The sequence below is a fragment of the Alosa pseudoharengus genome, unplaced genomic scaffold, assembly GCF_046254945.1.
Source record: "Alosa pseudoharengus isolate Yale_2024_CS ecotype anadromous, Long Island Sound unplaced genomic scaffold, YU_APseudo_1.1 YU_APseudo_1.1_scf_12, whole genome shotgun sequence".
NCBI lineage: Eukaryota > Metazoa > Chordata > Actinopteri > Clupeiformes > Clupeidae > Alosa > Alosa pseudoharengus.
Window position 1 is genome coordinate 28,207,123 of NW_027468587.1, and position 15,000 is coordinate 28,222,122.

Sequence of the window (15,000 nt, forward strand, 5' to 3'; positions counted from 1 at the left end):
CTGTGGCCACACTTATACCTTTTCTTAATATATATAGATATATAGATATATATAGACTTTATTCTTGCACTGTTGCACTGTTGGACTTACTCATTTGTACCATCACCATGAAACTCACTCACACAGAGCACCTTACCTTACCTTACTATGCACAGAGAATCACAGGCTCAGTCCCTGCCTCAGTCATTGCAAGCGCCTCTTGATTGATTAATCACCCACTATGTGGATACTGTTTTTAGAATTGATTTAGATTAAGTGTTATTTAGTATAATTTGTATTTTAGTATATTTAGTATATTCTTTATCTTCTACTGTCCTTATTGCTTAGTTGTGTTTTTTATATTATATACTTTTAATTACTTTTTTCTGCTGTTAGTGAATGTGTGTGTGATGTCTGTATGCTACTGAGACCTTGAATTTCCCCTGGGGAGTTTTTCTAAATCATGTTTTGACATCAGCCCTCTAAGTTTGGCAATATTTTTGAGGTGGTAAAAAGCTGATTTAGTTAATGCTTTCATGTGGCTGTCGAAATTTAGATCACTATCAATTAATACACCAATATTTTTAACAGTATCCTTTGCTTTCAACCCTTTTGTGTCAAGGAGAGTGGCAACCCTAAGTCTTTCCTTCTTTTTACCAAATAGAATTAAATCAGTTTTGTTTTTGTTCAGCTGAAGAAAGTTTTGAGACATTCAGTAGTTGATTTGTTCAATACACTGACAAAGAGATTCAAGGAGACCATAGTCATTGGGTGACAGAGCTAAGTAAATTTGTGTGTCATCTGCATAGCTATGATATGAAATCAAATTATTTTTGATGATCTGTCCAAGTGGGAGCATATAGAGGTTGAATAATAGTGGCCCCAAGATCGACCCCTGGGGAACACCACAGGTCAAGGATGTTGGTGTTGAGGTACAGTTGCCGACAAAGAAGCTCCTTTCTTGTAGATATGATTTGAGCCAGTTGATAACTATGCCTGTAAATCCAACCCAGTGTTCTAGTCTGTGTAGTAAAATATTGTGATCAACAGTGTCAAATGCTGCACTAAGGTCAAGTAGCACTAGGACTGACTGAATCTGAATCTGTATTGAGGCGTATGTCATTGAAAACCACATTTCAAATACGAGAAAATGAACGTGTAGTTCCCAGACCCCATCTCAATGAGATGAGGTCTGACGTTAGCCAGGCTACCAGAAACCCGACTGAAAGTAATCAAAATACCCATTTGATGATAGAAAGGTGGTTAGTTGATTAAAGACTACTTTTTCAATAATTTTGCCAATAAAAGATGGGCCTGTAATTGTTTAGCATGGAAGCATCCAGGTTATTTTTCTTGAGAAGTGGCTTTACAACAGTAGTTTTCAGTGACTTAGGAAGACCACAGTACCACTGTGAAAAGTGCCAGACAGCAATGAAATTTACAATGTAGAAATACAATACAATACAATGTAGAAATACACAGACTAATTAAGACGAAACCAACAAGACAATAATGGGAACAGGTGCGAGCAGAAAGGGAAACTAACGAGACCGGAAGTGCAGACCATATAAGGAAAAAGGGGTGGAGACAGTCACATGACAGCAGACAGGTAAACAGAGCACATGGGGAACAGCAAAAGCAAACAAACACAGGACAATACACAAAATGGCCACCAGGGTGACAAAAGACAGTCAGTCCCTGCAGAATCCTGACAGTGAAGGACATCTGCCGCTATAAGGTGAAAAACAGTTTTGAAGAAATTGGTAGGCAGTGTCTAAGCCACATGTGGAAGAGCTGACTGTAACTGTGGCAGTCCTGATTACTACATAGTATAGTAGGCTACAGCATAGTATAGTGGTATAGCATAGTAATATATGATAGTCAAAGTCAAAGTCAAAGTCAAAGTCAGCTTTATTGTCAATTTCTTCACATGTTCCAGACATACAAAGAGATCGAAATTACGTTTCTCACTATCCCACGGTGGAGACAAGACATATTTTACCAATTTTAAGTCCACAGACAAACATAACATTCAAGTAAACAAAAAAGTAAGTAAATAAGTAAATAAGAGGGCACATATAATGAAAAAATAAGAGCAGCAAAATTTGGTTGAAATTGTGCATAGACAGTCAATAAAATAAAATACTAGTGCAAAGTCAGGCCAATAAGAGGCTGAGGTAGTTCTGTTTGACCTAAGTAAGAAATAAAGTGGCATAGTGGTGCAAGTTATGTAAGAGCAGCAGAAGTGTTGTGTTTTCAGGACAACAGCAACAAGTTGCAAAGTGTACAAGTGTGCAAGTGGAGTGGTGCAGGCGGCCATTGTGGGTCCAATGTCCAGGATGTTATGTAGCTGAGGGTGGAGGGGGGAGAGGAGGGAGAGAGTTCAGCATCCTAACAGCTTGGTGTATGAAGCTGTTGGTGAGTCTGGTAGTGCGGGAGCGCAGGCTTCTGTACCTCTTCCCAGAGGGCAGTAGATCAAACAGATTGTGAGCGGGGTGACTTGCATCACTCACAATTTTGGTCGCCTTGCGGGTGAGGTGGGTGGTGTAAATGTCCTTCAGGGAGGGGCCTAGTATAGTGTAGTATAATATGGTTGATATAGTATAATGACACCAACTGAACTAAGGTGTAATGGAGCTAGCCTATAGCTGAACTAAGGCCTGTGTGTGTGCTATGTGGACTCTCTGGCTATGGTAATGGCTCTAGCCTAAAGCTGAACTTAGGCCTGTGTGGCTATGTGGACTGGGTATGGCAGACAGCTGCTCTCCTCTGCTAGTAGCAACTGTATCATCTGTTTTATCTGACTTTCAGTCATAGTCTTATCCCCTGCTTCCATCTGGTGGTTCTACAGGAAGACCCTCAGTCAGAGTGACCAGCACTTTCAGGGCCACAGCATGGGGTTTAAGTTGTTTTGTTTATTGATGTCATTTTGGACAAAAAGAGTTTGCAGAACAGTTCAATAAACATTGCATTAACATCTAAATGTTTCCCCAGCAAAAACACAGTTAGGTGATGCTAAGTGGGCCAAACCCATGCCCCCTACACTGACAGGCCCCTTACGGCAAATAACTATAGTATATAGTTATTTCCCGTACAGTCCCGTATAGTACAGTCTTATAGTCTATATTTCTATAGTAGGCTATGTCCCAAACTAGAGTTTTCCTATAAGATTACAATGAAATGTTGTCCCAAAATGCTATAAGATTTCTATAGGCCTAGTTCTTTCTTATGCATAAGGGGCTCGTGAGGCCGTTCCTCTGGCTGCAGGTGAGCCACGCTGAGTGATTTGAGCTTAGTAAGTGTGCCCGGCTCGTGCTCTGATTTCACCTGCATCGCCTTACTTCTGTCTGCCGGCCAGACCAACAACGTCAACTCTTTGACCGTGTAACGGCATCTCTCAAATCCAGCGCTAGGAGACAGACACAAACCCGCCAATTATTTATTTACTCTTGGCTGGGTCGTTATTCATTATTTACAGAGGCTCTGGTCCCGGCAGACACGAAACGATTATACCGGAGCGGAGCAGCAGCGGGATAAGGAGCGAGTGGGGGGACTGGACGGGGACAGTAGCCTACGTGACGCACTGTGGGCGCGTGCAGAAGTGGGGTAGCCTAGCTGTGCGCGCGGACATAGAAGTGTTCGCCTGACAAGTTTCAGCGGCACACACACGAACACACACAGACAAAGCCCTGTGAAGTCGGACACCCGGATTGTTATTCAAACGGAGACAGGTAGCCTATCCAGTGATTGTACAATCTAATGTAGCCTGATCTTTATTGCATGATAATAACATCGGAAAATAGGCTACTGAACTCGAAACATTAACAAGAGTATGGACACAAAAGGCCATTGAAGGGAGGCTACACTTCATGGACCCTAGGCTAGGGGAAATGCTAAATAAAAAGCTTCTACGGAACTGTAGTTTGTGATGATAAGACAGCAGCTTGTATTGCAGTCCACAACCACACCCACGGTACGCCCCGCTGTCCTGTACAGTCACCAAGCCCGCCCCTTACCCCGCCCCCAGCGGACCGCAATGATTTAGAAGTTCAGGAATCCCACGTGACGTCATCCAAGGGTGATGTAATGCTTCTCTAAATAGAACGTATTGTAATCTTTTCTCAGTCCAACGTGGTTGCTTCACAGAGACTGATACATCTAGTGCCCACTTGTTTGGTAAGTTGTGGAAACTCTACTTTTCATGCTACATTTGTTTATCTGGAAACGAACAGCTGCAACTTGTTTACATAGCCTGAATCTTCAGACAAGGATTATTTTTTAAAGAGAGATGACAACTTGTAGGTAGCCTAATGAACAGAATTCCGGCTCAGTTAGCGTTGGGGGGGCAACGAGAAACAGTTTTTTTTTCGTTTCAGTGTTTGGTTGTGCGTTCTGATGAGTGGCTGGGCGCGAGGAGAAGTTGCGGGGTTCGTTTGACTGTGGATGTCGGTCCCACTGTGCCAGAGTAACAGGTTAGAAGCCCCGTTCGACCATGAAGGAGGCAAGAGGTGTGCGCTATGCGGGACCGCTGAGTTTGAATGTGCAGTTCCACTCGGCTCGGAGTTTGTGAAGTTGGCAGTCCGGGTATCGCCGCTTGTTGGTCTTGGGTTTGTCACACACACTGTCCCGGACCGAGCAAACGGATCCGTTGATTTCGCACCTCAGTGATCCGTGAGCGAGAGCGGACGGAGCTGCACTTGTGTCGTGCTCCATCTGTCTCGCGCTGGAGGGAGCTTGACAGCAGACTGTGTATCGTTTTCCCTGGGCGGTAAACAGATAGCCTGTGTGCTCTGAGTCGCCCCGTCCCGTACCCTGCCGCGCAGACCCTGCGCTTTCGTGAGGAATTCATATAGGCTAGCCTACGATGGTCGCGGGCTTTATACGGGGGTAGCCTACGCGCTGTTGAGGTTGCCATCCCATCCCGTCCCGTCTTGTCCTGTCCCGTAGCCGGAGCCCATTCCCGGTTGGGACACACTGGTGTGAGGGGCTTTCTTGTACACATTGAAATGTCATCGCTTAGACGGGAAAACATACGGCCCCGTTTATAAACAGATCCGCTGTAGCCTATAGGTCTACTCATTCCACAGTTCAGTGGGTTCGTCTTCCCGTGTAGTTTTCACGAGGAATTTGGTGTCCGTGAGCATTACGTCATGTTGCAGGCCAGTCAGAGCATTTGATTAACCGTCGGGATGGCGAGGCTTTCAGCGGCTTGTGCTGACGAAGCACGCGCGCCCTTAAAAGCCTCGCGGGCGGCAGAAAAAGACGTTGTAATCTGGAGTTAGAAAGTTTGAATAATGACATGTCGGTCGGCCACAGGGTGTCTGCGTCTGGGCCCGTTCAGAAACGTTATGTCACTTTGCCCAGACGATAAAATCTATATGTGTATCCAAACTGCTTGCACATCCGAAGGGCGACTACACACAACCATAGGCCTACACTTAATTTAACTAAATAGGCTGTTACAGAAAAGACCAACCTTTTTATAATAAGATTCCTATTTTAGGCCATAGGATAACGATGATGAAATCGATCATTATCAATGATAAACCTAACCTAACTATGATAAATAAATAGTACATTGATAGCCAGTAAATATCCAATAAATTGATAGCCAGGATAATGATAAACATTTAATATAAACCAAATATGTTACCTATTGTTATTGTTAACTGTTATTATAGGCCTAGCCTATTCATGTTTTCTTCTCACTGATGTTGTTTCTTAAATTAATGTAGCCTAGGTTAGGCCTATGTCTTGGAAGAAAGAAGTTTTGTTTGAAGTAACGAAATGTAAATAAATATCTTAATATGGGCCTAGGACTTGAGATATCCGTTTCATTTGATTCTACATCCGTAACAAGTGAAGTGGTCTCTAGGCGTGTTACAGAGCTCCGATCCTGAACGCCCTAGAGCAGCAGTGAGGCCGAGACCACTGTGTTTTCTCTTACTGTATATTATATTAAACTATGTATCCGGGGGGCTATCAACGCGGCCCCCTGTCTCAGACCCTCTGTGTTGAGTGTGTCCAACCTAACTGACCCCTGACAGATGGGCGGGGGGTGTAATTAGTGATTAGGTTGCCCCACACACTTTTCCCAACTGTCCTCGGAGTTGGGTAAAGAATGGAGCAGAGGAATAAGAACCTACTGAAAGATATCGGATCCAACACTGTGTGTATGTGTGTGTTTGTGTATGTATTTGTGTGTGTGTGTGTTTGTGTGTGTGTGAGAGAGAAAGAAAGAGAGAGAGTGAGAGAGAGAGAGTGTGCGTGTGTGTGTGTGAGAGAGAGAGTGAGCGTGTGTGTGAGAGAGAGAGAGAGAGTGTGTGTGTGCGTGTGAGAGAGAGAGACTGTGTGTGTGTGTGTGTGTGTGTTTGTGTGAAAACACACGGCTCTCTGTCCCAGTCCAGAACAACGCGTAGAGTCGCGACAGTATAACAACACATTTCAGACACCGAGGATTAGTGAGTGAGTGTCTGTGTGTGTGTGTGTGTGTGTATGGCTTAGATTGTGTGTTGATGTTCAGGTCTGTGTGTGTCTCTCTGTGTGTGTGTGTGTGTGTGTGTGTGTGTGAGAGCATCAGTTTAGTTTATTTTAAACAGCAGGAAACTGAGCTGTGGCCTGTTGAGTTTCAGTGTGTGCTGGGTGTGTATGTACGCGCGTATACGTGCATGTGTTGCATGTGTGCAAGACTGTGTGTGTGTGTGAGTGTGTATGAGTGTGTACGAGCATGTGCAAGACTATGTGTCTGCAAGACTGTGTGTGTTTGTGTGCAAGACTGTGTGTGTGTTTGCAAGACTGTGTGTCTGTGTGTGTGTGCACACTGCTAGGCTCCATCTGTGAGGTATAGATGGGTAAGGGTGGTGGGCTGAGGGGTGTGTGTGTATGTGTGTGTGTGCACGCCTTTCATGAAGGATAGGTGGGTAAAGGTGATGGGCTGAGGTGACTGTTAGGGGATTGGTGTGGGTCATATGGTGTTCAGATTGGTGTGTGTTTGACGATGTTCAGATTGGTGTGTGTCCTATGATGTTCAGATTGGTGTGTGTCCTGTGGTGTTCAGATTGGTGTGTGTTTGACGATTGTTCAGATTGGTGTGTGTTTGACGATTGTTCAGATTGGTGTGTGTCCTATGATGTTCAGTGAGAAGCCTGAGTTCTGAGTCGTATGATCTGAGTTCTGAGTTGTGTGATCTGTGTTCTGAGTTGTGTGATCTGAGTTCTGAGTTGTGTGATCTGTGTTCTGAGTTCTGTGTTTTGGGTGTTAAAGATGTGTGCACAGTGACAGTGATTGATATTCTAAAGTTACAGCAATATGTAGATGCCTGCAATAGAGAAAGGGAGTGACCCCATCAGTTAAGCACTTGTACACCCACAAACACACACGCACTCTTGCATGCATGCACGCACACACACACACACGCACACACTCACACACACACATACACACAAAGACATATCCTCGCCAAACACACACACGCATCCTCTCCATTGTGTTTGGTGAGTGAGATTCCTTGCCCTGGGCCGTGGATGGTCCCACCTTGAACTTGGTTGTGTGTGTGTGTGTGTGTTTATGGGGGGTGGGCGTGGAGTTGTAGACACAAGTTAGTACATGTAGGAACCTCCTCTTCAATCTGTCTCTCTCTTGCCTGCCCTTTGTCCTCCTCTATTGGTCTCCTCTCCATCTCTCTCTCTCACTCTCTCTATCTCTCTCTTATTCTCTCCATCTTTCTCTTTCTATCTCTCTCTCTCACTCTCTCCATCTCTCTCCATCTCTCCATCTCTCCATCTCTCTCTCTCTCTCTCTCCATCTCTCTCACTCCATCTCTCCATCTCTCTCTCACTCCATCTCTCCATTTCTCTCTCTCACTCTCACATATATATATGTGCGTGCGTGCGTGTTCTTCACCTAGTCATATTCTTAGAGTTTGATTGTTCTCAAACTTTTCAAAGTCTGGGTGGATTATATTAAATTTAGGAAAGAATTTGTTCCAAATTTCTTAGAATTAGCAGCATTTACTCAGAAAGTGAAACTCTATTTCTACCATGCATTGACTGCAGTGGTTGCACAGTCTCTCTTCTCTGGGCCTCTTTCAATGGACAGTATGTGCCTGCATGGTCAAGATTCCTCTGTTTGATATTAGACGCTGTGGACAGACAGTCACAGCATACTCTCTGTTAAGGGCCATATAACATTGAACATAGTCACAGTGTACTCTCTGTTAGCATCTGTTAGCACATATCATTGAAGTTTAGGCTATTTTGTATTTGTTGTAAGATTGTTTTCTTTTTCTGCATTTATAATTTGTAAATCTCTCTCTCTCTTTCTTTCTCCACCTCTCACTCTATCTCTCACACACTCTCCATCTCACTTGCTCTCTACCTCACGCTCTTTCTATTTTATCCATCTTTCTCTGTCTCTTTTCCTCTGTTTCTGTCTCTGTTTCTCCTCCCCCCCTCTCTCTCTCCCCCTGCCTCCCTCCCTTTTTCTCTCTATCTGAATCTATGAATCTCTATATGAATCTCTCTGGTTTCTCCAGCCTCCCCTGTTACACCTCAGTCCTCCAATCATCCCTCTTCTTTTTGGAGACCCACAGTGGTTTCCTCCAATCACCACTCTTCTTATTAGAGACCCACGGTCTTCCTCCAATCAAATTCAAGAGTGCTTTATTGGCATGATAAATGGTTAGACATTTTTGTTGCCAAAGCAATTATTCCATAAAGATATCAGAACATACAGTTGAATCCCCACTGGCCACAGGAGGACCTAATGGTGCATTCATGGCACTTGGGAAGGACCGCCCCCGTGGCTACTTTGTTTTTCCCATAGCAAGTGTTCATGTGCTTTGCCGTCGGAATGTGTGACAAACACGGATGCCACAACAAAGGTTAAAACATACACTCACTAATCCTAAATAAACAACTGTATTTGCTTAAAATATAGTGTAAGATGCTTGTGAAAGAAAGATATGCAGCTTTCAAGTGACGGCAGATTCTCAAGTTCACATTAAAACTGTTGGACATGAAAGGCCACATGTACTACAAACGAACTACAACGTGACGACAAAAGTGATGCCCCCTAACTGGGCAACTCTGTTAGCAAAATCTAGCCCCAGTTTCCGACCTCTGACTCACAGATTACGTGACGTGAATGACGCGGAATGATGATGTTTTCACTGGGAAAAAGGTTTTTCCGAAGCCCTTGAACGCTAGGATAGTCTATGGTGGTCTGTGCAACCCTGATGATTTAAGGCAAGGCAAGGCAAGGCAAGGCAAATTTATTTGTATTTATATTCATTCATACATATGGGTAATTCAATGTGCTTTACTTAAACAAAAACAATGAAGATAGATAGATAGATAGAGATTCTAGATAAGTTTTTGATCCCCAGGGGAAATTCAAGGTCTCAGTAGCATACAGACAATACACACACATTCACTAACAGCAGAAAAAGTAATTAAAAGTACATAATATAAAAAACACAACTAAGCAATAAGGACAGTAGAAGATAAAGAATATACTAAATATACTAAAATACAAATTATACTAACACTTAATCTAAATCAATTCTAAAAACAGTATCCACATAGTGGGTGATTAATCAATCAAGAGGCGCTTGCAATGACTGAGGCAGGGACTGGGCCTGTGATTCTCTGTGCGTAAGGTAAGGTAAGGTGCTCTGTGTGAATGAGTGTCATGGTGATAGTGCAAATGAGTAAGTCCAACAGTGCAACAGTGCAAGAATAAAGTCTATATATCTATATATGATAGATAGATAGATAGATAGATAGATAGATAGATATAGATAGATAGATACTTTATTGATCCCCAGGGGAATTTCAAGGTCTCAGTAGCATACAGACAACACACACACATTCACTAACAGCAGAAAAAGTAATTAAAAGTATATACTAATAGAAAAACACAACTAAGCAATAAGGACAGTAGAAGATAAATAATATACTAAATATGCTAAAATACAAATTATACTAACTGACACTTAATCTAAATCAATTCTAAAAACAGTATCCACATAGTGGTGATTAATCAATCAAGAGGCACTTGCATTGACTGAGGCAGGGACTGAGCCTGTGATTCTCTGTGCATAGTAAGTTAAGGTAAGGTGCTCTTTGTGAGTGAGTGTCATGGTGATAGTGCAATGGTGATAGTGCTCATGGTGATAGTGCAAATGAGTAAGTCCAACAGTGCAACAGTGCAAGAATAAAGTCTATATATCTATATATATAACTATATTAAGAAAAGGTATAAGTGTGGCCACACTTCGGCTGTGGCATGGAGAGAGGGGTTATGCATATGTGCTAATGTGCTAATATAGCATGCAAACAGTGAGGCAGAAAGACAGTGGTAAAAAGTGGCTAGTGGACAGACAGTATCCAAACATGGAGGGGGTGAAGAGGCAGACAGACTATGCAGAGAAACATGGTGAAGCAGCTTTGAAGAATGAAGAGTAGTAAATAAAAACAATGAACAGTAGTAAATAGAATCATAAAAGGCCACAAGTTACAAATAGTTTCAAAATGTACAGCACATAAAATAGAATAATTAAAAAACATAAAAGACATAAAGTAGAATAATTAAAAGACTAAGTGAATCAAAAGACATCAGTTTTAACAGGAAGTGCATGTGATCACTTAGCAGAACACATCTGATAACAGTTTGGTCTTAAGTCTAGATTTGAAATGCATTTTTGAGATCATCCCGAAGTTGGCTGCAGAGCTGAACTGCATAGCAGCTAAAAGCTGCTTCACCATGTTTACCCCAGATCAACCAATTCAAGGACGTCTCCTTTCATGATTTGAGCCAATTATTAACTATACCTGTAAATCCAACCCAGTGTTCTAGTCTGTGTAGTAATATGTTGTGATCAACCGTGTCAAAGGCTGCACTAAGGTCCAGTAGCACTAGGACTGATGTTTGGCCTGCATCTGTATTGAGGTGTATGTCACTGAGCTGTTTCAGTGCTGTGATTTGCCCAAAAACCTGACTGAAAGTAATCAAAATAGCCATTGGATGTTAGGAATGTGTTTAGTTGATTAAGGACTATGTTTTCAATAGTTTTGCCATTCAATGGTATGGATATGGGCCTGTAATTGTGTACCGTGGAGTACCCAGATCGTTCCTTGAGAATGTTGGTGGCTGCTCTGTCGCAGTTTACGGGTAAACGCCGGTTGTGTTGCATTTGAGGCATGTATTACATTTCATTACGCAGAGACAAAAGAGACATTGGATGCACAGTTTAAGCACATCAGCTTCAGGGTACTTCTTGCAAAAACACACACATAGACGCACACACATACACTGCAACACTTTTTTGCAGCGTGAATAGTCACATATATTTACATTTCCAGGCGTTGGTGTTCTCACGTCTATTAATAGGTTTGTACTTAGTGGTCAAAACCACTGCTGCATATAGATGGCGTTACTTATGTCCGTGTGATTGGAAATGATCGTCACTGAGGACATCTCGCCTCCTTCAGCCGCCAGGCCAAGGATGTGCTGCGGGCCCTCCTGCGGGTCCATCTTCCATCCAACACAATAGATGCATCACACACATGGCTGGACCAGAACACACAACTCAACAACAACAACAACAACAACAACAACACAACAACAACAACAACAACAACAACAACAACAACAACAACACAACAACAACAACAACAACACAACAACAACAACAACAACACAACAACACAACAACAACAACAACAACAACAACAACAACACAACAACAACAACAACAACACAACAACAACAACACAACAACAACAACAACACAACACAGGGCACAGAGCAGAGCACAGAGGGTGTTTGGTGGGAATGACACATGAGTGTATCTGTCCTTCACATGACCAATTTGAAGATGATACCAAAACTAGTTGCCTGACAAAAAGCATAGCTGGACAAGTGGTACTGTACATGCTCTCCGCTGAGGCCTTTGAGACTGTGTGTTACTACAACCATAATGATACAGATAGAGCTGTGATGTAATACAGATTAGAGCTAGATATACACATGTTGGTATATACACACACACACACACACACACGCGCGCACACACAAACACACACACACACACACACACACACACACACACACACACATATACACATGTTGGTATACATGTACACACACACACACACACACATACACACATATACACATGTTGGTATACACACACACACACACACACACACACACATATACACATGTTGGTATATACACACACACACACACACACACACACACACACACACACACACACATATATACACATGTTGGTATACACACACACACATATGCACACACACACACACCAACAAACTCCAACAGTTGGGTTGTGTGCACCATCGCTCATTCTATGAAACGTGTACAACATGATGTACAAGAAAATACTATTCTTAAAGTGTCCCGACTTACCACCTTGTCGCATTAATTTGTTTTATCTGTAAATAGCATACTTTCATTTGAAATGAGATCACAAAGACAATTTGTAATAATGTTTGCCTGTAGAGAACCCAAGAAACTAAGCAGAAAAATTATGACAGTCTTTTGCATTGTTTATTTGTTGTTTTTTATTACTATGAGGGGTCTGTCCAGCTTAATCCAACCACCCCGTCACGCAAATTAGACAATAACTGTTTTTCATTAAAATTTTAACACTATTATTGCTAATAAAATTTCTTTTTGAAGATTAGTATATGTTAAGTCAATAACTTGACCATTATTGGATAACTAGAGCCTTATAATTTTATCATGAAATGCACCTATCACATAAGCTTACCACCCCATCACATTATTATATTTAATCATGAAATGCACCTATCACATACCTCCCCATCACATTGATTAATCATGAAATGCACCTATCACATACCACCCCATCACATTGATTAATCATGAAATGCACCTATCACATACCACCCCATCACATGTATCATATTTAATCATGAAATGCACCTACGTATCACATACCTCCCCATCACATCATATTTAATCATAAAATGCACCTTTCACATACCACCCCATCACATTATTATATTTCAATGTGAGAACAAAAGAGGTGGGCAAATATGATTTTTTGGAGGGTGATCATATTTTTTTTACAACTATTTACACACATTTTCAAAACTGTGTTTATTTTTCAAAACCCTACACACAAAACCCAGAATTGCTCACACAAAATGCAAAATGGGGTTGCAGTTGGTTGTGTTTTAGATTAGATTAGATTAGATTCACTTTATTGTCATTTAGCAGAGTACAGGTACAGAGCCAATGAAATGCAGTTGACATCCAACCAGAAGTGCAAAAGAAGCATTACAGTTTTTTACAACTGTTTGCACACAATTTCTATTTTTCAAAACTCTACACACAAAACCCAGAATTGCTCACACAAAATTCCTAAAATCTCCAGCAAAATGACTCACAACATTCAAAATGTCATAAACGCATCTCTAAAACAAACATTCGCCTCACATTATAAACACTTTTGTCATAATATGATATTTTGGATACATCATAAATACACTGTTGTTGAAAACCTAAAGCTCTTCTGTCTTTCATTGGCTTCTCTGTATATCTCCATACAAGAGTGAAAGTCATCTATAGACAGAAGTTGAAATAAATATGTAAGCAATATTGAAACCAAAAATAGTGTTTTTTCCCAAATAATTTGCTGTTATGAATACAGTATTTTACAACCAACAAGAAAAAAGCAAAGGAAAATACAATGACCACCAGATGTACATGGAGTCTTGAAAAAGCTGATTTTGGCAAAGACAGAAATTGTGTGTGTGTGTGTCTGTGCGTTGGATTGGGGGGGGGGGGGGGGCGGCAGTGTGGCTTGTATGTATTCATAGGCCTATAGACCCTTTCAACTGCAGAAACAAACATGTGCGTTCCTAAGGCATTTCCGGAGGCACAGAAAACAACATTGAGCTAATGGTCACTTGGGGACAAACAAAAAGTCTGATTAATTTTTATTTCAAAGTATCTGCATTGGTTCTGGACATTTCAACCAGAAATCAGATTGAAATCAGATTGAAAGGGTGTATAGCTAGAGTATATCTATTCATAGGCCTACACTAAGGCAATGATCGGATGGTGTTCAGCAAAGTAATGAGTACATTGAGGACTGAGAGTGAATAAGTTGCGAAAAAGTCATTTTGATAGGTTGTGTTTGAAAAATGAAATCAAGTTACTTCCTATTAGATTTTTGTGTGTTAGGTAGACAATTATGTGTGGTGTTTTGCCAAATTTGTTTTAAGAAATTGAAAACTGAGTGAAACACTGAGAATTAGTGTATGGTTTTGTAGATTTGGTGTGGGGTTATGGTGTTTGAAAGACATTGTGCGACAAGCAAATATTTAGTGTGTAGGTTGAACGTTTAGTTTAGTTGAAAAAAACTGTAATGGATAATTGTGTGGATAAATTGAAAATAAGTAAATAAAATGCTTTTGATGGAAATATTGAACATTTTATAGTGGAAAAGGCACCCGTTTTATAGAATGACCCTGTTGGGGTTTGCTGGATGGAGTTGTTTGAGTTTGACATGTCCAAAAGTCAGTCTTTTCAGTTATGGTCTGGGCAGTGTGGAGCTGGAAGTTGGTTTTCTAAACATTCTAATGGCTACATCCAACAACTCTCAGCTTTAGAATGTTGGGGTTTGTTGGGCATTGTCTTGGCAGCTTTAGAATGTTGGGGTTTGTTAGGCATTGTCTTGGCAACTTTAGAATGTTGGGGTCTGTTGGGCATTGTCTGGGCAACTTTAGAATGTTGGGGTTTGTTGGGCATTGTCTTGGCACTTTAGAATGTTGGGGTTTGTTAGGCATTGGCTGGGCAGTCTGTAAGCAGCTTAAATAATTAATTAAAAAAACCAAAACGTTATCCTCCTTCCTTGTTCATTCAGGGAGATTGACTGAGCATTAAGCTCATTTACAGGAAAGCGCTGAGTAGACACATGGGCGTCCATAAAGCATGAAAATAAAATGCAGTTGATTCTTACTC

The 15,000-nt window shown here is 41.5% G+C and overlaps 1 protein-coding gene across 2 annotated transcripts in view; it reads left to right on the forward strand.

Moving 5' to 3' along the window:
* Nucleotides 1-4,116: 4,116 nt before the first annotated feature.
* creb5b (cAMP responsive element binding protein 5b) overlaps nucleotides 4,117-15,000 on the forward strand; it is a 56,765-nt gene continuing 45,881 nt past the window's right edge. The window contains exon 1 of one of the 2 annotated variants that reach the window (XM_076280656.1): nucleotides 4,117-4,155. The gene's annotated coding sequence lies outside the window, so the exon portion shown is untranslated. Of the gene's footprint in view, nucleotides 4,452-15,000 lie in introns of both variants that reach the window. The other variant, XM_076280657.1, reaches the window with a different exon arrangement.